This window comes from Mustela putorius, unplaced genomic scaffold (assembly GCF_011764305.1).
Source record: "Mustela putorius furo isolate JIRA1106 unplaced genomic scaffold, ASM1176430v1.1 tig00000166_pilon_pilon_pilon, whole genome shotgun sequence".
Lineage (NCBI taxonomy): Eukaryota > Metazoa > Chordata > Mammalia > Carnivora > Mustelidae > Mustela > Mustela putorius.
The window spans coordinates 2,600,408-2,626,640 of record NW_025421301.1 but is presented as its reverse complement, the minus strand read 5'-3'; the positions used below and the strand labels follow the sequence as shown (position 1 = coordinate 2,626,640).

Below are 26,233 nucleotides of genomic sequence, written 5' to 3'. Positions count from 1 at the left end.
TTTCACACAACCCCAAAGCCGGAATACATCTCTCCATTGCATCCACCTACCGCTTTGCTTGGAATTCTTAGACCAAGTTCCACAATCTGCCCTGTACTCTAGCCAGTAATGTACATGTTGGTCTCTCCATTTCCGTGAAAACCTCCTAAGGGTAGAAACTACACTCCTCTGATCCACCACCATCCCTGGCCGCCAGGTCTTGCACAGAGTAGATGCAATTATGTTGCGCTGGGACTTTACAACAATAATCATAGTATCAACCCAAAGTTGCTAATGTAGAGCTGTCATTAAAGAAAAGATAACTCTTGAATGGGGACTTAGAATAAATGTTTAATAAAATAAAGTAACTAAAATAAAATAATTTCAAATAATAAATTCATTAGAGACTCTATGTTCTCACCAAGTCCCTAATTTGTAGCTGGCTAACATGTGAATCTCTAAGTGTTGAATATGCCACAGAATATGCCACACTGTATGCTGAGATATAAAAGTCATAAGAATTTAAAAGAAAGCTTTAGTAAAAAGCGTATGTAAGAGCTCCAAGGTTTAAATTGGGTGTCTCATCTCTTAGTTTACATCAAACTATATGTGTGCACAAATTTAAATTTGCTAAGACTGAGGAAAAGACAACATTCTTGAAAGTATAGAAGAATGTTATTGCCATAATTTAATATTATTAATATTTCATATTATTTATTGTGATTATAATAATTAATAAATTAAATGATTTACAAAATAGGTAAATGCTCTACCAGTACATATAAGCTAATCAGCTAGCTAGATAGGCCAAGTATTTGAAACATACACACACATACACACCCTGTATGTCAAATGGGGTACAAAAATCGACACCCCACTTTTGGACATGGAAGTGGCACACATGCTGTCATACTACAGAGGGAATTTAGTCTAAGATACTTCTGTGACCTTCTTTGGAAATACAACCCACTATCTCATGAAAACTTAGGGGCAATGAATAACCAGGGGGCTTCTCTTTGTATCTCCTCTGCTCTGTGGTTTGTTTTTGTTTGTTTGTTTTTAACATTTTATTTATTTATTTGAGAGAGAGAGAGCATGAGAGCGGGGGAGAGTCAGAGGGAGAAGCAGACTCCCCGCCAAGCACGGACCCAGATATGGGACTCAGGACTCCAGGATCATGACCTGAGCTGAAGGCCTTCACCCAACCAACTGAACCACCCAGGTGCCCCTGTGCTGTTTTTATGGCAGAAAAAAATCCTTATAAAGTTAGGCACCTGTCTATCGACAATTCTGGCCTGTACACACATGTATGCACACATATATGGAGATGTACATGTATATCAAAGATTGCTCCAAGAAGATTACAAGTGCTTGGTACAATGTGACATTCTGCCCTTCACTTGCAAAGATGCTGCTATTCCTCCCCATCCCCCACTGCCAAAGAATAAGGTTTTCGGTTTTTCTAAAGGTGGTGATGGGAGGGGTGACTCATCCACACTCTCCACACCGAGAAGCCTGTCTGACTCATAGCATGCTTTTGAGATGACTGGCTAAGACTAGAGGTACAATTCTTTTTGAACAAAACAGTATAAATGTAACTGACTTCAGGAGGGTTAGTTAACCCAAAGCTTCACCTCATTAGCCCAATTGAACCCAGCTAACTACCAAGGAGAGGAAAAGTCCAGCTGCCTTCAGTGAATAGTAACAAAGGAAAGGGAACCTCTAAGGTAGAGCCTTTAATCCTTGGCACATTGCCTGGCATGAGAAAGGTATTTGATAATCGTTTACCAAACAGAGGCTCGGCCTGTTAGTTTTGTGTCTTGCCTGGTGAGAGAAGATAGCCATAGCTCAACCTGAGGAAAGATTTGAAGGAGAAACGTCACAAGGGAAAGTAGAATGTTTGCCATCCATCATCCCACAACTTCCACGGAGTCAGCCCCCCCTCTGCCTGCTGCTGAGTGACTGCCTCTGTTTCTAGGTGGAAGAATTTAAAGAGCCTGGGGCCAGTAGCAAGGAACCTCAGCTTGGAGTGACCCTGGCAACATTTTTCTTTGCTCTCGCGCTGTAGGTGCAGTAAGTGGGTTTCTACCTTGTTCTTATAATGTGCACTGCACCGCAGGTCCAGAATGAGTGTCTTGCATGATCCCATGCTCCAGCCCCCAGCCTCAATGATCCTCTAGGTTCTAGACATTCCAACATTGCTTCCAGGCACACAGAGACCCTCAGACCCATTAACATATTCACTGACAGTTTTTCCAAAGATGATGATGTGGATGGTTGAGCAATTGGGGGGACAAGGAGAGACTGATTAATGCTCCCTCAATCTGTCCCTGGTCACTTCATCCACTCTTGGATATAGATAATTACTATTTTCTCTATCTTATAAGATGAGTTTGGGGGAGAGGGGAACTAGGTGGCCCAGTCAGTTAAGTGCTTTGGCTCAGGTCGTGATCCCAGGGTCCTGGGATTGAGCCTCCCATGGGGCTCCCTGCTTTGAGGGAGTCTTCTTCTCCCTCTCCCTCAGCTCCCCCCTCACTCATGCTCTCTCTCTTTCTCTTGTGCTATCTCTCTCAAATAAGTAAATAAAATATTTTAAAAATAATTTAAAATAGGCTAAAAATAAATAAATAAAAAGACGAGTTTGGGATAATTTGAGAGGAGTTCAATGTCGTTAAGTGCAAAATTTAAGGTCCAAGTTGAACCTCTGAAAGACTTAAAAGACGTTGAATAAGCACCTGCTACATGTTGGGCACCATGCCAAGCACTGGTGACACAAGCACTGGTGACACAGACCTGAATAAGCTTCCTGCTCTCTGGCCCAGATACAAAGGCACGTAACTCTGAGAGGTGAAGAATGCTGTAATGAAAGCATTTGTTAACACTGAGGCATTTGCTGGATGAAGGACATGAAAAAGGAGAGATGACAAGCAAATAAGGATAAGGAGCATCTACTTGACCAGAAAAGAATCTCTATAGCAGTAAATGCGTATTTTAGTGTTTTGATATTTGCTCAGGGGCTTCGTGGATTCAGTAGTCCCCATAACTTATGAAGCAGCTACAGGTGGCAAACAGTGGGACTCAAAGCATCCCAGGATCCAGAGGAAAATAAGGCCAAGTAAAGTCACACAGATCAGGGGCAGTATTAGGGATGGGATTTCCGTCTATGAGTCACATAACAGTGTTTTGTGCCTCTTTCGTTGGGCTGCTGACATGCCGTCCAGGCTGAGAAAGACTTGGAAACTTCCGGGGAACGTAAGCCACAGCCACGGCTGCTTGGGCAAGCACCAGAAGCACCCAGGGCCCAGGGTCGTCCTGGTGGCATGCGTCATCCGCCCAGGATCAACGTCAACAAATCATACCCAGGTTACTTTGGAGACGTTATTTTTAAAGCAGAGTTCTTATTATTACCGAAGCCAGTATTACAGATACTGGCTTTAACCCACAGATACTGTGCAGATACTGTGACCTTCTTTGGAACTACAGCCCACTATCACATGGAACCAGAGCTTCTGCCCAGCTGTCAACCTTGCTAAAGTGTGGGACCAAGTCCATCAGGCAACTGGAAGAAATGTGGCCAGAAAGAGGACGGGAGCTGCTCTCATCATTGATGTGGTGTGGTCCGGCTGCTGCAAAGTTTTGGGGAAAGGAAAGCTGCCAGCACAACCTGTCGTGGTGAAGGCCAAATCCTTCAGCAGAAGAGCTCAGGAGAAAAATTGGGTGGTTGGGGTGATGCCTCCTGGTAACTCAAAGCCAGGTGGAGGGAGGAGGTCCGATAAATGCCAAAGAGTGCTTCACAAGACAACAACAACAACAAAACAGCAACAGTGCTTTGTGTCTTCACAAAACCTTCAAAGGGATCCCACCTGTTTTCCAGATGAAATGGGGAGGAAGGAAATGGAAAAAAGCGGTTCCATGGACAGGAGAAATCTACAGCACAACTTGTACCATTTCTGTCTTACCGAACAGGGGTTTCCATAAGGAAGCACCGAACAAAAGATGACCTTGAGATATTTCTCTTAAATATTTATTTTAAAAATAAAGGAAAAAAGCAGTAATTAGAAGAAAATTCAAGGGCTTATGGATTTATGAAAATAACTTTAATCCCCATGACCATTCTTTTAACCGTCATATTTTAAGAAGTTTCTTTTCTTTTCTTTTCTTTTTTAAAGATTTTATTTATTTATTTGACAGACAGAGATCACAAGTAGGCAGAAAGGCAGGCAGAGAGAGAGGAGGAAGCAGGCTCCCTGCTGAGCAGAGAGCCCGATGCGGGGCTCGATCCCAGGACTCTGAGATCACGACCCTCGTGGAAGGCAGAGGCTTTAACCCACTGAGCCACCCAGGTGCCCCAAGAAGTTTTTTTTCTTAATTGAATAAATTTAAGGGGCTTATAATAAGATGCACACTTTCTACTGTAATTTTTATTTAAAGGCACTTTACAATGTTAATTATGTAATTAAAATCTTGGTTTTTCCATTACCCTCTGGTTTCCCTGGCATATCAGCATTTTTTAAATTGTCTGCATACTAAATCTATAAAAATTTTGATAAAACGGACTCTATGCACCACAAAATACTGTTCTAAATGAGAATTTCAAGTGTTTGCTGTTTAAAAATTCCCAATTTTTAAAATTAACATTATTGGAATAATAAATACTGGCCAGAATAAAACACTGGATAGTATCAGTTTATCACTCAGAAAAGTAAAATATCCAAAGGCTAGAAAAGTTTTATATGGAGCATTATTATAGCAATATAAGAATGTTTCTTGTAACTTTTTAAATTTGTGCGTTGTATTTTGTTGTGTTTCTCTGAGCTATTTTGATGCAATCTTTTGACACACCACACATCATCCCCATTTAAAAGCATTAAGGCATAAAAACATATTTCATTTGCCTTGAAGTTTTTCAATAATAGAATAGACAGGCAGGGTTATTGATTTCTCTTCCCTGGTATCTTACTTTATAAGGATTTGTTTTTCTGTAATAAAAACACCAGAAGAGCTTCAAAGAAAAGCTCCTTTGTTGTTCATTGCCCCTAAGTTTTCATTTCTGTGGCAGGTTGTATTTCCCAAAGGTGGCAACAAAAATATATCTCAGCCCATTCCTTCTGTAGCATGACCTTGCCATTTCCACAACAAAACACAGTGTGTCTAGGGTCATCTGGGTGGCTCAGTCGGTTGAGCATCTGCCTTGAACTTAAGTCACAATCTCACGGTCCTGGGATTGAGCCCCACATTGGGCTCCCTGCTCAGTGGGGAACCTGTTTCTCCCTTTCCCCCTGCCTGCTGTTCCCCATTCATGCTCTCTCTTACAAATAAATAAACCTTTAAAAAAAAAAGAAGAGGAAGAGGAAGAAAACCCACAGTGTGTCTATTTCTGTACCCCATTTGACTACTGAAACCAATAGAATATGGCAGGAACAATATTGGGCCGGTTGTTAGGTATATCCAGGCCCTAACTTGGCAGTTCCTGCTTCCTGTCTCTTAGAAGACAGTTGCCAGGGGCACCTGGGTAGCTCAGTCATTAAACAGCTGCCTTGGGTTTAGGTCATGATCCCAGGTTCCTGAGATCGAGCCCCACATCAGGCTCCCTGCTCAGCGGGAAGCCTACTTCTCCCTCTACCACTCCCTCTGCTTGTCAAATAAATAAATAAAAATCTTAAAAAAAAAAACAAAAAACAGTTACCAGATAGAAAGTGCTACTACTCTGAGATGACCCTACAAGAAGAAGCCAACCTACCCGGAGAGAGAAAAGAAGGCTAAGCAGTAAGAAATGAAGAAGTCATCCTAGATGACCTGTCCAGTTGAGCCTCCAGATGACTCCAACCCCAGCCACAACCTGACCATAAACACCTGAGAAACCCAAGTGAGAAACTGCCCAGGTGAGCCTAGGGTCACCTACAGAACTATGACAGAACAGTAACTTATTTTACCCACGAAGTTTTGGGGTAATTGGATTCACAGCAATAGATCACTGGAACAAATATCTATTGCTCTCTCTTATAACAAAAATTTTTCCTCCAGGGTCTGAAACATAGGACCCCAATCTTGCCTTTCTGCTTTCTCCCCTTTCTACTGTCCTCTTACTTTTCCCCTGTGGGAGGTTATTTCTATAACACGTATTCAGTTTACTCTATTTGAGAAATGTAGCAATGTGTGAAAAAACATTTGGAGTGAACATTATACACAGTATCTGTAATACTGGCTTCGGTAGTAATAAGAACTCTGCTTTTGGGACGCCTGGGTGGCTCAATTGGTTAAGCAGCTGCCTTCGGCTCAGGCCACAATCCCAGCGTCCTGGGATCGAGTCCCACATCGGGCTCCTTGCTCCGCAGGGAGCCTGCTTCTCCCTCTGACTATGCCTGCCATTCTGTCTGCCTGTGCTCCCTCTCTCCCCCTCTCTCTCTCTGATAAATAAATAAAATATTAAAAAAAAAAAAGAACTCTGATTTAAAAATAATTCCTACATTTAATGGAGCACTTGTGTGTGCTAGATGTTCTTTTGGGCACCTTGAACACATAAACATATTCAATACTGATGACAATCTTGTCAAGTATTACTTTCATTTTGGCTAAAGAAATTCTTGAGGCAAAGTAACCCAGACAAAGTCACAAAATTTGTCGCTAGTGGAGCCTAGATTTTAGAATATCTCTTTACAATTCCAAACTCCAAGCTCTGAACCACACTTCGCTACACAGCCTTCAAATCTTTATATTTTACAATGGAGTTCTTAAATGACTTTTTCGGATGGTATATCCCTAAATAAGATGTTGACATCTTTTTGTCTAGAGCAGTATTATGTTATGCCAGCTTAAATATAACTTGCCCATGTAATTTTTGATTTTACATATTTATCTGACTTCACCTTCTTCAGAACAGCCTCAAGAAAGCCATTCCATCTGGATAGAGAGGCATTTTATACCTGATCGAGTTGTGAGGACTGGTATCTGACTGTGGGAGAAAGGAGGAAACATTGACTTTCACGTTAACAGTCCTTTGTGTGAATCTTTTTACATCTCTAAGAGGAAAGCCTTGTGGTGGCACAGATTTTGCAGGCTAGAAAACTATGCTTCAGAAAATTAAAGGGATCAGCCAAGGTCACGTGGAAAACGATCTTTCCTAAGATCATACTTCTTCCACCCATACCACTTCTATGGCCCTACTTAGTTAATCCATTACCTCCTTTAGGACATTGATTTACCTATAGATCATGCTGTTACAATTGTCTTCTCTAATTTGTTTCCCAATATTGCCCCTGATTCCACACTAGTTCAGCCTCAGCCCCTTCTAAACCCTCTGTGAACCTTAAGCCCTGTTTAAACCCTCTATTGTATTAAGAATGCTAGAGCATTTTTATAATGTTATCTCTGAGTCTGATGAACCAAGAAATAACCAGATTACTTTGTGCAACATTACAATATGTAATGCTGAAATGTTACACACCAAGACCAGAATTTGCAAAGATCATAAACTGATAACAAACCCTCCAGGATTCACAATCTGTAAAAAAAAAAAAAAAAGGAGTTTGGTGCTTTGAGTTGTACTGTTCTCAATGGAAATATTAATTGATTCCTATACATTTTCTCTTTGTGAAAGCAGATTATCCTGATCTCTTTTTGGACAAGATGTACATTACTTTCTAATTTTACCATTTCTATTTCACAGCTTTACTTTGAGTTTTCATGTAAATTTGAGTCCCACATTTATAAGAAATGTACAATGAAACCGAGACTCTGTTCTGGAACATAATCAATTGCTTTTCTAACATTCTTCACATGCTACCCTTTTCAGCAGGAAATGGTAAGAAATATGACTCAAAATTTCAGAAACTCTATTACAGAAAAGAGAGAGAGAGAAAGGAAACTTGAACCAAAACCAAAGTTAAAATTGAAATGAAAGCACAGGAGCTATTCATAAATCGTAACTGTTCTTATCTTTTTTTAAATAATTCAAACTATAGCAAAGTATTACAATGCAATTTGGATGACCAATATTTTAAATAGTTGATCTGGCATTGGGTCAAGTAATTATTTAAAAGGTATCTTCAGGGGTGCCTGGATGGCTCAGTGGGTTAAGCCTCTGCCTTCAGCTCAGGTCATGGTCTCAGTGTCCTGGGATCAAGCCCCACATCAGGCTCTCTGCATTGCTTCCCCCTTCTCTGTTTGCCTACTTGTGATCTCTCTCTCTCCCTGAGAAATAAGTAAACAAAATCTTTTAAAAGATAAATAAATAAAAATAAATTAGAAAAAGGTATCTTCAGAAAATTAGATCTAATATTAAAAAAATATTATTTTTGGGTGGGGAAAGGATCGTAAGTGCTTAGGAAATAAAAGCTCCCATGATGTTTAAATGGAGCTTCTGCATTCTCCAAGAGACCCATAATTCTTCCATGCGCCCAAATCCTATTTCTCAAAACTAATAAAGAGGGACAAGAGAGCACTTTTATTTTCGAGTCTCACTTTCCCAATAAGCTGCCGTTTCAACTAGTGCTCATGTAAATATAAGGTTAACAAAAGTTTCCAGAAACTCGCGTTAGAACACAACCAACTAGACTTGGTCAAGAGATTCAGAATTACAAGGTCATCAGTAATAACTGGAGAAATAGCTCTGACTCTTATTTTTGTAGCATTTTATGAAAGAATAAAATGCAAACAATGTTGTCCAAAAATTTTCAGCGTGACTCTATTCACGTCTACAGGAAAACATCTATTCAGAAGCTATGGTCATTCATTCGGCTAAACAAGTGAGCAGCTTTATCACTGGCCAGATTGAAGATATAGTTATGCATCATTTAAAAACTGATTAGGGGCCCCTGGGTGGCTCAGGCTGTTAAGCGTCCGACTCTCCATTTTGGCTCAGATCATAATCTCAGGGTCCTTGGACCCAGCAGAGTCTGGCTCCCCACTCAGCAGGGAGTCTGCTGGAGATTCCTCCTCCCCTTTTCTCTCCCCCTGCCCCAAATAACATGCTCGCTCATGCTTTCTCTCTCCCTCTCTCTAAAACGAACAACAAAAATCTTTAAATAAATAAATAAACAAATAAATAAAAACCGATGGTAAAACAGTCTCCACACCTTATGTAATATCTACTCTCTTTCTACCTGACCCCTGTAAACCACTCAAACTAATGTCTTTCAAATGACACCCAATATTTCTTGAAGAAAATTTTTTAGATACTGACAGGCACTTGCAGATCTCAGCAGGAGACATTTGGTTTCTGGTTTCTGGTTTCTGTTAGATAACATCTTTGCCTGTGATCACGGACCACAGTTTTGCAGACTTCCTCCCAATTCAATTATGAGTGCCAAAAAGAGAACGTGTAAATGTCTCCTCACGAAGGCTTATGCATAGCTGACCTATGTTATAGAATATTATACTCCTTACTCAATTAGAATCCCAGAAATTGTTTCATTTATATTACCTTCCTCAGGACTTTTTGCAGGATGTGTTCAGGGCAGTTGATTGTGGATCTGAAGAGGGATTTTAGCTTTGCCTTGTGATTTCTCAGTAACTACAGTTAATAAAGTTGTCACTTGTCTTTTATACCAGCAGAGTAATAAAAACTGCATGTTCCCACCTGCATCTAAGCCCAGGGATCAACAGTAAATTCCACCCAGTGATTGAATGGTCCTTCATGTAATTACCATGACATCAATTTGATCTTATCTTGTTTCAACCCTTAGATCATTTTTTGTTTTGAGCCCTTTTCAGGCGGTGGTGACTTCAAGGTCAGCCTATGAAAAGAGAGTACACTCATTATCTATGTAATTTTATCAAGACTTACACACAACATCCTGAAAGTGGACACTTTCCTATAAACAAGACTCTATTAATATTAGATTTAATTAGCTAAGTACCTGATGTTTACTTAAAACAGGAGAGGAACTATAAATGTCAGATAGTAGATATAGAACATTACCAGGCTTACGTTATTCTAGTAGGAAACAGAAAAATAAAACACATACCTATTTAGATTTTTCTAAACCATTACTATGTATTTGGATTTGATAAGGATGCATAAAAAGCACAAAATAGTTCTAAGAAAGACTGATTAGTTCTCAACCGTGACTTTTTTTCCTTTTTTAAAAATTTCACATCTGTAAGGCTCAGTTTCCGCCTAAACAAAAAATACATGTTACAACTTGCCAGCTGGGGACATTTAACTCCAAGATTCCCAAACCATGTCTCTCTAAAACTACCCAGCTCCTCAGGATACAACTCTGGCTTTTATCCAGAGATTATGATCCTTCCAAGCGTCCACTCTCCATCTACTGAGCTCAGTGCCATTTCTGCAGGAAATGGCTTGAAAATAAACTACCAAGGACCTCCCCAGGAGAGGGCTTAGAAGATCTGTGGGATACAAAAAAGCAACTCTTGTTTCACATAAAGACACAGACCAAAGAAAGTAACATTGTGCTGTGATTTATTATCTGTGATAAGTTGATTTGTTTCAGTTCTTACACCTTTTTAGATTTCCATTATCTCGTTCCAGTGGTTTTTCTTAGGATCCACTCTAACCATTCACCTTTTTCTGGTGACAATTGTTGTCACCATTATTCATGAATTTCTATCATTTACATCTCGAAGGATTAGCAGTACATTTTCAAAGTAGCAGACTTACTGTGGAAATCTTGAGCCTTTATAGCTTCAGAGGAAGGAAATCTCTCTAGTCTTAGGGATAGCTTCCTTTCCCTCCATTCCGGCATTTTGTTCTATTCTCTTCCTTCCCTCTGTGCCTTCTTTGGATCCTTTTTTCTTTTTTATCTATGAAAGTTCTTAGGGTATTTTTAAAGTTTACAGTGTTTCTGTATTCTTTTTTAAGCATGGTATGGCAAAATAAATAAATTAGACAACGGAGTTGTCAAAACAGTCCCTTCAGCATGTGACCTCTCCTGCTCCACAGACTCCCAATTTCCCTATTTAGGAGTGACATTGAATCACTGCATTCTACACCTGAAACCAATACTACACTAATGAGAATTTATTTTTTTTTCCCCCGAAGATTTTATTTATTTATTTGACAGAGAGAGAGAGATCACAAGTAGGCAGAGAGAGGAGGGAAGCAGGCTCCCTGCTGAGCAGAGAGCCCGACATGGGGCTCGATCCCGGGACCCTGAGATCATGACCTGAGCCGAAGGCAGAGGCTTAACCCACTGAGCCACCCAGGCACCCCCACTAATGAGAATTTAAATACAAATTTGAAACAAAAGAAAAGAGTGAAATTTTTAGTTTTTATGTTTCTGCATTTATCCTATGTATATATAAAAAAGTTACACATAACTTTCCTTCCCCATCCAAATTATCTTTTACATGATAAATCGAACACAGAAGTTGGAGGAAACTGAATTTGTACTCATAATTTAGAGGAATTTCTTTCTGTTAATATAGTATAAATTCTAGTTCTCCATACTTCCAAAAATGAGTATATATTACTTTTTTGGAGTATATATTACTTTTAATTATAACTGCAGAAATGAATTTTTAGTTACTGGAGGAGAAATAACAATTTTCAATTACAACCAGTTAAAGTACCAGTACTAAAAATGTGTTTTCAAGTCTCATTTTTTTATGTCATTGTTTTCCTGTATTACTAACAGTTCTATCCCATACCAGGCCATTCTCCTCTTGGATAACAGGTAGGGCTGGTGGGTAAGAGATCCAAACCACACCTCATTCATTTATAGTTACTCTCCAGATGCTAAAATTTGGAGTGGAGTGCCCATTTCCAAGAAAGTAGACCGGCTGAAGAACATGAGGTGACTAGGCAAGGTCCTGAAAGGACATCATGCTACAGAGAGTGTGTCAGGCACGTCTTTGCATAGCAGTATGACACAGTGAATTTCATACATGCTAGGCTAAATGCATAAATTTTTCCTAATGAAGTTTTGTCATCTACACATTGGATATTTTTTTAAATAACCACCTTTGTAAATGATTCATATGTCTAATTGATTTGTTTTATTAAACATAATTTGATCTTTCTACTAACAAAGTATAATTATCACAAACATTACGCTATAATCAAAACAGCTGAGGCATGTTAAATGCCTGCTTTCTCGAGTAGTTTATTCTTCAGTAATTTTAATAATACATGACACGATTTTAAATTTTCAAGCAATCTAAGAGTATGTATAATGAAAATTAGTCTTACTTCTATCCCCAAATCTTCACTTCCATTCCCAAAGTTAATCAATTTTTCACAATTTCTTTTTTTGAGAGAAAGAGAGAGAGAGACAGAGAGCATGAGAAGGGGGAGGGTCAGAGGCAGAAGCATACTCCCAGCTGAGCAGGAAGCCTGCTGCGGGACTCAATCCCGGGACAACAGGACCATGACCCAAGCTGAAGGCAGTGACCCAACCAAGGCACCCCATTTTTAATAGTTTCTTAACGTTTTCTGACATTTTCTTCATATATAGATACATTTTCTGAGGTATTACTGTGTCAGGGAGCAAGAATTCCTGTCCCTTCAAAAGTCCTTTTGGCTGGACTAAGAACCAAGTTGTCATGAGGCACATTAACGGGAGAAAATCAAATTTATTAGGCGTATTACACAGGGAATCCACACAGACATGGATTCCAGAGATTATGATCCTTCCAAGTGTCCACTCTCCATCTACTCTGCTCCGTGCTGTTTCTGTAGGAATTGGCTTGAAAATAAACATCAAAGACAGGCAAAATGAAATATATATGCTGAACTAAGGAGAAGGAGCTTATAGGGGTCTGGGTGACAGGGGTGTCAGACTTCAGAGAAAAGGTCTGGGATTTGAAAGGAGAGAAATGCACTTTACAGGGTAATAAGAAGAGCAGATATTTGGTAATTAGATGTTTGCCCTACCATGAAGATGGGTCACTCAGGTAAAATTGATCTCTGTAAATAACCCTTATTCTGGGAAAGACCCCCAATTTAGATTCTTCTATGTGGTTAAGGGAAGGACAAAGTTTCTCTTGGGCCCACAGGGTCTCAAGTGCCTTCAGCTCAAAATAATCCCCATGCCAAAATGGCACATTCTACAGGGGATCCTATACTGGACCCCTTCAACTATATAGAAATATACGCATTGTTTAGTACCCTGACTTCTTCTTTTTATTTTTTAAAGTTTATTTACCTACTTACTTATTTAAGTAATTTCTACACCTAACATGGAGCTCAAACTCATAATCCCAAGGATTGTGAGTCACATGCGCTTCCGACAGAGCTAGCCAGGTGCCCCTTTCTTCTTTTTAAACATTATGATGTATTTTGGTGGGGTTTTTTTTTTTCCCCATGTGCAAATAAGTAGATCTAACCATACTTTTTAAACAGCACAAAGTATTATGGACCATTAATTATTTAACCAGTCCTCTGTTAATGATCATTTGCATCATTTCCAGTTTTTTACCATTACAAACAATGCTGTAATTATCATCCTTGTCCTGGTTGCATGTACATTTATAGTTCTTCAATACATTTTTAGAAGTACAGTTGGATCAAAGAATATGAGTATTTTAAACTAGTATAGAGATTGCTCAAGTGCTCTTCACTGTTCCTCAAAGCCAATACTATAAAATATGTTAGTTTTTATGAAATAGATGAAAAATCATCTTATTTTCATTTGCATTCATGTAATTTTGAGCAGGGTTAAATGTCATTTCATAAATTATAGTTTATTTATGGGTTATTTTTCAAAAATCTTTATTTTCAAAAATCTTATTGTTCAAAAATCTTTCCCAACTTGTTAATTTCACCTTTCATTTTAAGCTTGAGTTTTGACTCTTTTATTATATTTTTATCATACAACAGTTTATGTAAACAAAGATGCCTATCTTTAACTTTTAGACGTGTTGGTTTTACATAATGCCAAGATACTAAAGAGAAGTCTTCTTTTTTTTTTTTTTTTTTTTTTTTTAGAGAAGTCTTCATTTTTTGCTCTAGCATGTGAGCTGCTTTATTTATTTTCAGTTCAGATCTTTAATCCACCTATAACTTCTTTGGGAGTGAAGAGTAAAGTAGAAATCCAGTTTCTTTTTCAATCTAAATGGCAAAAGAGTTGCTATCATGTAGGGAATAATCAATCCTTTATTTTTCTGGAGTAATTTGAAATGCCACTAAATTTACAAATATTTGGGGTCTAGTTTTAAGTTCTCTATTGTGACTCATAGCAATAAAAATTGGTCCATAAAGGATAATAGATGTCCTAAATTTGTTAAGATAATTGAGTAGTAAGATTAGTGATTATCCACAAAGTGTACCAACCAGAGTACATTTACAAGCAAAGAGAAATTAGATGTAAATAATCTCCTTCAGTAGCTAATAATCTCCTTGCTATAAACTGAAGTGTTGGAATTTTTCCCTCAACATTCTCTTTGATTTGTCATGAAGCTACTAAGACAGAATCCTGATCTCTTAACCTCCACTCAACTCTTTGGTGCTATGAGGCTACATTTCTTGCACTAGGTCCCATTTTTCATCGATAACCAGAATTTTCAGGCTGTTTAAGATCCAGATTCCCGGGTCCCCTCTGAGACCTACCACATCCAAATCTGTCAGTTGAGCTGAGAAATTTGCATTTTGGGTACCAAAGCTTGAAACCCATCAGTGTACAGCCTCGTTCCATAAGCCAGAAACGTAGTTAAGGAACAAAACGGTTTGTTTTCATCTTCAGCTGCCCCCGTCACACAACTAACTAAAATGAAAAAGTCATTGATTTCAGCCGTGTGGGCCTCCACTCTGTACAAACAGCAGAGACACACAGCAGTGGGAATCTACCAAAACGATAGACCAAGGCGCAGAACAACTACCCCAGGGTCACAGCCACAAAAACAGCAGCAGACAGTTTCTTGGTAGAGATAAGGTTTTTAATCAGCACAGCGGGTAAGGTGACCGGCAGGCTGAGAGGACAAGGTGAGACGTGATGTCTAACACAGGCGGCTGCCACGGAATCTCCCCAGAATTGATGGACAAGAAGCAGGCGGACGTGACACATGCTAAGCAGCCGAGGATATTCTCCACTAATTCAGTCAAAACAGCGTAGCCTAATCAATAATGCAAACATCCTGTTTCTCGGGCTAACAACCTCTGTCACTTGAACCCTCCGAGAGATAGAGAAACTGCAGGGACAATTATGCAGATTCTTCTTCCAGTCTGAACCGTCCATAGATGAGGCAAATAAGGCTTTGGAGAAAAAGGAGGAAAATCTCACAGGTGAAAAGGAATTTGTTGAACATTTTCCCATTTCTTTTGCTTTGTGCCGCTCCTCCCCACCCCCCCCTTCCATGGCAGGAAGCTTTCCAGGATGGGCTCTCAATGGGAAGCTTCACGAGACAAATGGGTTTTGTGCAGAATCAAAAAAGCAGCAACAGGGCTGATAGAGAAGTTCAGTCATATTTATAGTGCTGCATGGGAGGGACAAATGAAGCCCAAAAGAACTTCCTACCCTCTTTTGTGGGGGAAATCTTGGGAAATTCCATGTCAGGTGGGTTTGCCAAAGGCATCTCTGTGCTGAAGGGCTTGGCTATTTTGCCGTGAGAGCTTAAGGGTGCTACATTTAGAAACCTGTCTACATTCCTTCAGTGGCTGCATGAAAGGCCCCGTGCAGCTTTAGAGACAGTGAAGAACCTTGTGGGAGGGAGTCAGAGCCACTTTTATTAAGTGAAAGGAGCTTTCCTTTGGACAATGTTTTTGGTGTGCGTAACAGAAATCCCACTGTTCCTCTAAGAAGAAGAGTCATCGGTGTTGCTTGTCCTGGCCTAAAATCTTGGCTGCTATCCAAAAGAAAATACATTAAAGGGGGGGGGGGGGAGACCCTGTCACAAACATTACCCTGATATCCTCCCTCCCCACATACCCAACCACCCTGGAGCTCAAACTGAATTGGAGGGTCGAGGGATTCTGTCTAATCTCAGCCTCTAATTGCTGTCAAACACTCATTTGGGCTGGCTGATATGAGTTCCCATCGTTCACTGGGGGGACTCTGCCTCCCACATAGGTGCCTCCAGATTTTGCCAGCCTTTTTGAAATACCATGAACCAGCCAAGACCCACCAGCCCTTCTCCACACCCATACAGTTCCCATACTCACATCTTCAGGATAACTGTCCTCTCTCGGAATCGGGGACCAGTTGGAAATAGAGGTAAAGACATCCCCTCCTTCATCCTTCTCTGTGCCTGATCAGATTCCATGGGAGAAGTTTTAACTTGGGTCTCTCTCTGAAGCACTAAAGTAGGAAAAAGTGAAGAAAGAGAAGAAAGATGAGGAGGAAGAATGGGATGTAAAGAATTATATATACCTGAAAATTGTCAAGAGAATAGAAGCCATAAAATAGAGTATTAGAACTGTTGATATAGACATGGGAAAAAACCAATGTGGAGATTGACACCTAGAATTCAGAGAATTGAGACAATACAATCTTTATTTGAGTATGTGGCCCCTCTTCATACCCTCCCCTCAAATACTGTATTTTTTTTTAAATAAGTTTGTTTGGGGGCACCTGAGTGGCTCAGTCTGTTAAGCATCTGCATTCAGTTCAGGTCATAATCTCAGGGTCCTGGGATTGAGCCCCGTGAGAGGCTCCCTGCTCAGCAAGGAGTTTGCTTCTTTCTCTCTCCCTCATCCCCCCTCCAACTCATGTTCTCTCTCACTTTCTCTCTCTCTCAAATAAATTTAAAAAAAAATTAAATAAATAAAGTTAATTTAATTTTGAAAATTGTGTTTCTCCTTTGAGATAAAGATATTCTAGGTGTGGTCCAGGAACTAGGGATGGAAGCTCTGACCTTAAGCACAATCCACACAAAACTAGTCTTCTGGCATCATTTCCCATGAAATCTCTATTCCATTCAACCTGGCATCATTGTTGAGCTTCATGCCAGTGTTTTAGTTCAGTGTACTAATTATCTATTGCTGTGTAATCAATTACCCCAAATTGGCAGCTTAAAACATATATTATCTCATGTAGCTTCTCAGAGTCAGAATTCTGGGAGCCTCTTAAGTGGATGGTTTTGAATCAGGGTCTTTCTTGAGGTTGCAGCCAAGCTATCAGGTGGGGCTGCTGTCATCTCAAGGCTCAGTCAGGGTGAAGAATCCACTCATAAACCCATTTATGTGATTGCTGCAAGTCTCCATTCCTCAATGGCTGATGGGCAGGGACAGGGAGGTTACCACGTAGAGGTCTCCTTGGGGCTGCTGACAAATTGTAGTGAGATTTCCTGAGAGAGACAGAGAAAGAGAAAGAGAAAGAGAAGACACCTAAAACAGTCACTGCCCGTGAGGATACAGAGTGATTGGACCTCTCATACATTGTTAGTGGGAACGCAAACTGTATAATTACTTTAGTAAACAGTTTAGCAGTCTCTCTTTTTGTTTTTTAATATTTTATATATTTATTCGATAGAGAGAGACACAGTGGGGAGGGAACACAAGCAGGAGGAGTGGGAGAGGAGGAAACAGGCTTCCTGTTGAGCAGGAGCCCGATGTGGGGCGTGATCCCAGGACCCTGGGATCATGATCTGAGCCCAAGACAGACGCTTAACAACTAAGCCACCCAGGCACCCCAGTTTAGCAGTTTCTTATGAAGTTAAATATATAATATATATTTATATTATGATCCAATAATTTCTCTCCTAGGTATTTATTTAACAGAAATTAAAACATATGTCCATACAAAGACCTGTATGTGAAAATTTATAGTAGCTTTAAGTGTAATAGCCAGAAACTGAAAATAATTCACTTGTTCTTCAAGCAATAAATGTATAAAGTATGGTTAACCCATACATAGAAATGTTATTAAACAATAAGAAGACATGAACTACTGATACATGCAACACTTGAATGAAACTCAAAATCATGCTAAGGAAAGAAGCCAGACACGAAAGGCTATACAAAGTATGTATGATTCCGTTTACACGACATTCTGGAAAAGGCAAAACTATAGCCACAGTTTTTCTTACCCCACTGTGGTCATACAGTTCAGGCTTTTATTTCTTCTCACCAGGCAGCCCTCTGCCTGATCTTGGTACATCTGGCCACTCTACTCTCCCTTCTTGACAGATGAGGCTTCTGAAGAAATCAACCTCATCCCACCACGTCCTAATCAAAAATTCAAGGTCCTTTTCAATGAAAATACCCTCTTCCCTTGATCCCAACCTACTTTTTAAAGTTTATTCCTCAATACATGTAAGTCAACAACCTGCTTCAAAGCCAGCCAGCTTGAGTGTTCATGCCCACCTATGCGTATCTTCAGATTTTACAGTTCTGCCCAGACGCCCACTCCTTTTGTCTTCACGAATTAAGCTCCTCCTTGTCCACCATGACCCAGCACAAATTACTGCTCCCTCTCAAAGAGATTCTGAGAGTGACACAGTTTTCCTTCTCTGAACTGCAGTTCCTCTTGGTCCACCCATTTGGGGGTTTTGGATTAGATTGATAATGGTAGTTTTCAAAGCACTTTCCTATTCATCATCCTCTTTGAGTTCTACTCAACAAACGTGTGAGATGATGCCTGTCTCAGAGATAAAGAAGCTATGGTTCCATAATGCACAGTGAATTGTGCACAGTCACATGGCTATGTAGAAAATTTTTAATACATATATATATGTTTTAAGATTTTGTTTGTTTATTTGAGAGAGAGCAGGAGGTAAAGGGAGAGAATCTGAAGCAGACTCCATGCTGAGCTCAGAGCTGGACTCGGGGTTCAATCCCAGCAACGTGAGATCACAACCTAAGGCAAAAACCAAGAGTCAGATGCTTAGCTCACTGAGCCACCCAGGAGCCCCCCAAATTTTTAATATATTTTTAAAATGAAGACAGAACCAGAATGTTGACTTGGCAATCAAGAGGAAGAGGCGGGACTTGTTTGTTTGTTTTTTTAAAAATCTTAATAATATATTCTATTTAACCCAATGTATCCAAAGAGGCAGAGCTGTTTTTAATAGGGAAGAAACTATTTAAAGTCCAAAAAAGACTATGTAAAATCAAAATTTGACCACAACTACATCCAATCTGACCACTCTGTCTGCTCAGTTTTTGTGAGACTGGTAAGATAAAGAGCAGAATTTAATCTAAACTGTTCAACACGGGAAGCCTGGCTGTCTCGGTCAGTGGAGCACGTGACTCTTGATTTCAGTGTTGGGAGTTTGAACCCCATGTTGGATGTAGAGATTACTTAAAAATAAAATCTTTCAAAAATAAATCAATAAGTAAACACTTCAACAGGAGAATTTTTTAAAAGCTTAAAACTGGAAAACTATGCCCTCAGCAAGCACTTATTTCTGCTTTTGCGACTGCTGGCACTGACTGTGTGGGAGAGTCAACTGCTATGTAAAAAGTGAAATTAAAATTTAAAAGTTCTTATGTATATTTTTAGAGAACAGAAACAATTAAGATTAAATGTAGCTCAAAATACAGTTAGTTGAGTTGGCACTTAAATCGGCTGTTTAATTAGCAAAATTCTATATGATTAAAGTAGTCACTTGAAAATGTCTTTCAAATCAAAGCATTTTAATATGCCTCAGTTCTTAGATGATCTGAATCACTGGACCTTCGTTCCCCCTGTGGAATTGACTTGCTCTGCAGTCTGAGTTAAGGTGCTCCTGGACTAAAGATTTAAAAGGGAGCTTATCAGAACGAGTGCAGAAAGTGAATCTTATTTGACAATGAAATACCCAAGACCTTCAAAAACTGTTAGCTATCTCTAGTAAATGAAGGATTATAGGGAGAAAACTTTTTCCATATTGAAGTCTTAGACTCCTAGCCTACATTTCATCTGAGACACTGAGAAGGTGATTACCTGTGAGTGCATTAATGAATCACAGAGTTCTTCAGGTTGTGACCCTGATCTAAAATGGGTTTGAAAGCACACACTTTTAAAAACCCTTATACACAACCATAAGAAGGTCTTTGAGGAGAGGATATGTAGTTCGACCCCCCTTTTTCACTTAGAAGTAGACCAAAACTGTAACGAGTAAATAAAAATCCAGAGAGTTTTTTATTTTTTATTTACTTTTTAAAATTTTATTTTTAAGTAATCTCTAAGCCCAAGGTGGGGCTTGAATTTACAATCCCCAAGATAAAAAAAAAATATATATATATATATATATATATCACGCGTTCTAACCACTGAGCCAGCCAGCCACCCCCATATGGTGTTTTAAAACTCCCCATGGCAGGGACTAGCTAGGTATTCACCAAATGTCTTTCGCCTCCCTGGGCACCCAGATAAACTACATTTTTCTGACTTCCTTGCACCTAGAAGTGGGATCTTTGGATTGAAATGTGAAAGAGAATGTGTAACTGCCTCATCATGGCGGTTAAAGAGGGCATGCCTTCCCCTTTGTGCCACCTGGATGATGCCAGGGCCTTTGAGGTGATACATTGAAGCTGGCAGAACCACAGCATGAAAAGAGCCTATCTTTAAAAGTCTGTATACAGGAGACCTCCCCGCTACATTGTCATGCACAGCCCTATACCTCCCCACCTCCCACCACTGATTGCATTGATTTGTGAGGTGAGCCAGAATTCAATTGCAATTATGATAAGTCTCTGGGTTTGGGGAGATTGTTTATTAGACCACTGGGTGTTGGCCTACCTGTGAACTCTCCATTGCCTTGGAAAGAAATTCCCACTACCACTATAATTCACAATGCAATGTCCAAACAATGTTGCTTCGTGTCCTTTTGTATTAGTTGCCCATAATAGGGCCCTGTGGATCCTAACCTTTTTGGAGACAAGGACTTTTTTGAACCTGAAAAAAATTCAAAACTCTCTCCTTTGGAAAATAAATGCATATGTACTCAAAATTTTGCCTGAAATTTCAAGGTGTCTTGAGAACCACAAGAAGCTCATCAATAAATTCCCAGTTTAGACCCCTGCTACCAGTAATTAGTGTATTAGAAATGTAGAGGGGCTCTGAACAAGTAGTATGTGTATTCCAAGCTTTCTAGTTGTCTTCATCATCCTTTCATATACAGCTGCCCTGTCATATTCATGCCTTTGATCTTTGGATTTTAAAAATGCAGAAAATTAAATGTTTCAACATTGATATTTCTTTCCCAAAGCAAAAATGTCAGTGTAACAGTCTTAATGCCAAACATCAATTCTGTGACCATGCCTTTTGATTTCTGGATCGATTGTGAGCAGCCTGTACATCAGAACCACCAGCAATGGGTCTGTGATGATCACTATTTTATGCCTGGTACAGGGCAATTGCTTTTGGAAACAGAGTCTTAACTACCTAACATGACCCTTGAAATGTTTTCAGTTTTGCTTTGTCAGGTTCCCCAACTTCATTGTCATCATCCCTACATCAACTATTTGTTCTTTTAATTAATTAATTAATTAATTTTTAAATATTTATGGGGTTCCTGGGTGGCTTAGTTAGTTAAACATCTGCATTCTGCTCAGGTCATGATCCCAGGGTCCTGGGATCGAGTCCCACATCAGGGTCCTGCTCAGCAGAGAGTTGCTTCTCCCTCTCCCTCTGCCTGCTGCTCTGCCTACTTGTGCTCTCTCACTTTCTATCAAATGAATAAATAATTAATTAAATCTCAAAAAATAATATTTATGGGTGCCTGGGTGGCTCAGTCAGTTAAGCATCTGGTTTCAGCTAAGATCAGGATTCCAGGGTCCTGCGATAGAGCCCCACATTGGGCTCCCTGCTCAGCAGGGAGTCTGCTTCTCCCTCTCCCTCCTGCTTGTGCTCTCTCTATATATATTAAATAAATAAATAAATAATCTTTAAAAAATATTTATTTAGTGATTTGAGAACGAGAGAGAGGAAGACAACGAGCGAGTACACAAGCAGGGGGATGGGCAGAGTGGAGCCCATGCAGAGCTTGATCTCACAACCCTAAAATCATGACCTGAGCCAAAACCAAGAGTCCCATGCTCAACTGATTGAGCCACCCAGGTGCCTCAACTCTTTGGTCCTTTTAGTACCACAGTGATCATAGTGTACTGAACATGTCCTTCAATGTCTCATGACTTTGGCTGCAATGTCCTTTCCTTGACTGTCCAAAAGCTCCTATAGTCCTCATGCATGGTGAGGATTTACTTCTCTGCCTCCCATGGAACTGCTGGCTCCTTTGGGGTAAAGACTGTCTTCTATCGCATATCCTTCATATAGCACAGAGCAGGCGGAAGCATGCCACCCAAACAGCATGTCTATGTTCCAGACAACATGAGGGAATGAATAGCTGTGAAGTTGCTTTTACTTGATTAAGCGATTAAACTCCTCTGAGTACCCTCAACAGCTAAGAACTTCTTTATTGTAATGTGACATTTAGCTAGGAAACAGGTCAGAGAACTTTTAGAGTTTTTCTCTCTAAATTTCTGATTTAAAAAAAGAAGAAGAAGAAAAGAAATGAAGATGAATTAGCCACAGTTACCTCTTTCATCCTTAGGTAACTTAACACTCACACTTCCCTAATAAAGGCCCACCCTGAGGTTTGGGTGTATGGCTTTTCTTTTTGTTGTTCTCTCTCTCTCTCCCGATTTCTCAGTGGGGCCTTCCCTGAGCACTACATTTAACATAAGATTTCCTTGCACCTCCTACTCCTCTCCTCTTTTGTTTCTCCCCAAGCAGCCATTTACTGTAGAGCCACCCTTTAATACATTCTATCACCTACATTTTTTTTTTTTAAGTATTAGCTGAAATGTACGGGTTCCACAGTGATTACAAATTAATCCTGATTTCTCAATGGCTTAACATAATGCAGATTTATTTCTTGCTCATACTACACATCCATCACAGATCAGCTGGAGTTTCTACTCCACTCAAGGACCCAGGCTGACAAAAGCCCCACCAACACGTAGATGCTCTGTAGGGAATACACAGCATCCCTGATCAGAAGAAAAGAGAGACTGGAAAATCATACATAGATTTTCACTGCCTCAGTCTGAAGATCACTTTTTTTCCTATTTTATTGGCCAAAGTAGTCACAAGGGCTTACAAACTACAAGGAGACTCCTAAATGCAGGAGGTCAAATGGAACATGTGTGAGCATTACTGTCTCTGCCACAAATAATAGTTTTCTTGTCTTTATTCATCCATCTTGTCCCTTGAGAATAGAATAAATTATTGGTCCGATTACATGAACTCAAATAGAAATCTTTTTGAAATTTTGTTTTATGCTTATTTGAAATCCATATATATTTAAAGTAGCTTGAGAATATGAGTCTGAGAAAAAGAAGAATCTTTTTAAGAGTGGTTTCTTTATGTGTTAGCTAACAAATTCCATTGAGGCAAAATGGGAATGCAATGGCCTCCCTTTTTGATATCTTTTTGCCCTTGTGATTTGACACTTTTCCATGATCTGGTTACATGACCCAACTATGAAGAAAAGAAAGATAAATATTCTCTTATATAGATGATATATCTCTATTCAAACGTTCTAAGATTGGCTTTAAGAAAGAATTAACCATTGCTTCCCCCCCACCACCACCAAATGGTGAGAGACCAAGCATTCTATAAATAAAGTTATCATTTTTTTAAAAGATTTTATTTATTTATTTGACAGACAGAGATCACAAGTAGGCAGAGAAACAGGCAGAGAGAGAGAGAAGGAAAAAGGCTCCCTGCTGAGCAGAGAGCCCAACTCAGGGCTTGATCCCAGGACCCTGTGATCATGACCTGAGCCGAAGGCAGAGGCTTTAACCCACTGAGCCACACAGGCGCCCCTAAAGTTATCATTTTTGTTCAAAATCACCCCACATTAAATGGGTTCATGACTTTAAACTCCATAAATCTACTTATCAATATTTAAAGATCACTTTAACTTAATACGTTCACCAGGAAATTATATTTCTTAAGGGTATACATCCTCTGGATCCTTTACTAAAATAGTTTTATGGCCAAGGCCAGTGTCTAGTTACAACAGCTCTATAGTTTTTCTAGGATGAAATAATCGTGGATATAATCAGGATGAAGAACTTTGACCTTTTGAGAGCTCATTTGTTTATGTTTTAGAGCTCGCCACATACCACTTTTGGAGAAGAATTTTGCCCTGCCTAAAGATGTTGCCATAGCTATCTTTGTGCAGAGGTGAGGTAGCTTCCTCATCAGACTCTAAATGCTTGTAACCAGTACACTGTTAAATACTAAAGCCTGTGTCTCCACACATTTGCATCACCAGAGAGTTTGTTAGATTTGCAGAAAACAGGGCCCTAAGTCAGACCAGTAAATCAGAATCTGAACTTTTAACAAGATTTATATGTCCAGTAACATTCAAGAAGCACTACTCTAACCCACATTAACCTTGGGATCTATGTATCCCTGGATGGGCCCCAGGAAGACTCTAAATCCCTTGAAATTGTATTTAAGTGTTGTGCATTTGTACAGTTTCTAGGGAGAGACTACATGATCATCACCAAATTTTTGAAAGGTTTCACTTCAAACGTATTTGTCTCCATCTGTAGATTTTCTAAAATATTTACTAAATTATTCTTTGGTCTTAACTAAAGAATCAGAGAGGTTTGGGCCTTTACCACTTCTATTAGTGACTCATCGCTGCATAACATATTACTCCCAAATTTGGTGGTTTAAAGTAACATTTATTATCTCAGTTTCTATGGGTCAGGAATCTGGAAATGGCTTGGCTGGGTACTCTGCCTCAGGATCTTGTATGAGGATGCAGTCAAACTACTGACCAGGGTTACAATCTTATGAAGGCTCAGCTGTGGCTGGAAAATCTACCTCCAAGCTCCCTCATACAGCTGTTGGCAGAAGCCCTCAGCTTCTTACTGGCTATTGGCTAGAGACCTTAGTTGCTCAGTTAAGTGGGTCTCTCCATAACCTGCCTGAGTGCCCTCTCAACAGGATGGGAGGGGAGGTACTTCCTCCAGAGTAAGTAAGCCAAGAGAAAGACAGAAGGAGGCAGGAAACCACATGGCCTTTTATGACCTGTCTCCAAGTCCCATTGCATCACTTTGGCCTGATTCTATTCCGTATCACAATGTTTTTGTGAGGATTAGTTGACATATGTGTGTAAATAAATACCTCAGCCAGGTGTTTCTCACATGGTAAAATTCTCTGGAAGTATAATCATTTCACTGCTGTAAAGACCAATCCTATACAGACCACTGTTACAGATACACTGTTACATAAAGTGTATCTGTAAACTGTATCTGTATGTAACAGATACACTGTTACATAAAGGTATTTCTAAGAACATTGTCCACTATGCTCCTCAGAAATCTCTTCACAAAGTACTATGGAAGGATTTCTATTTGGTCTCAGTGAAATGAATAGGGGATCCATTTCCTAGACATTGTTAGTTAGATGATTGTGTCCTTCTTGTGTTGACTGGTAGAAAGTATATAACCACAAACATGGCCTGACCTAACAAGGGAGCAAAGACCCTCTCAACAAGCACTTTGTGCTCTACTCTTGCTCTTAACTTCACATTACTTTCCTACACTATCTCCTATCTACTCTGGTCCCCTCACATATCTAAAGTAATATTTTATCTTGTTTCATTATATTTAGTTTTTGGAAACTTTTTAAACCATGCAAGATATAAAATAATCTTTCAAATTTCACTAATAAGAAAGAATACATGAGTTATAGGAAATTTTACTTTGTACATCCTCTCCATAATATGAAATTTAAACATTTTTAGTAGTAGTTACGTATTGATGAAAGCTATGGAAATTCTCCCCCTCTCCAAAATGCACAAACACAAAAGACATTTAGCAGAATTTTAGGAGGCTTATGCACTGCACTAAATCCCATCCACAAGTCCCAGGTTAGAACCCATTCTCTGCAGGGGTTGGTTTAGAACACAGGTCCCAGGTTTAGAACTCATTCTCTTCAGAAGATTCCTCTTCCCCAAACTTCCTATGAGTAAAGCACAGTCATTAAGTGGGGTCCACATGATTCTGGGAGTATTCTAAAACTTTTCAAAGAATAAAGGACATAAATAGTTTTGAGACCATCAATTTTCAAATCCTCAAATTCCCTAGGCATTCTTTTCTAAACTTGATCTGCTTGAGAACACCTCATACAGTCAAGACATGCCTGTTCTCCTTTCCCACCTCCCCTTTCTTTTCATAATTGCATTTCCCACATTACAGAATAAAGACATGTCTCTCGTGCAGCCCAGAGCTTACTGCATTGTATTGCCCTGAGAGTAAAAATCCACAGACTGAAAACAAAGGAAGATCCAAAATAATCCAAAATATCTGTATCAATGAAGCCATCTTTTTTTAAAAAAAGATCTTATTTATTTATTTGTTTGTTTATTTAAGAGAGAGAGTGAGGGGGGAGAGAGAGAGCACACAAGTGGG

At 39.5% G+C, this 26,233-nt stretch overlaps 1 pseudogene; it reads left to right on the top strand.

Annotated features, from left to right (window-relative positions):
- Positions 1-3,189: 3,189 nt before the first annotated feature.
- LOC101677441 lies at positions 3,190-3,977 on the top strand (annotated as a pseudogene).
- Positions 3,978-26,233: the final 22,256 nt, after the last annotated feature.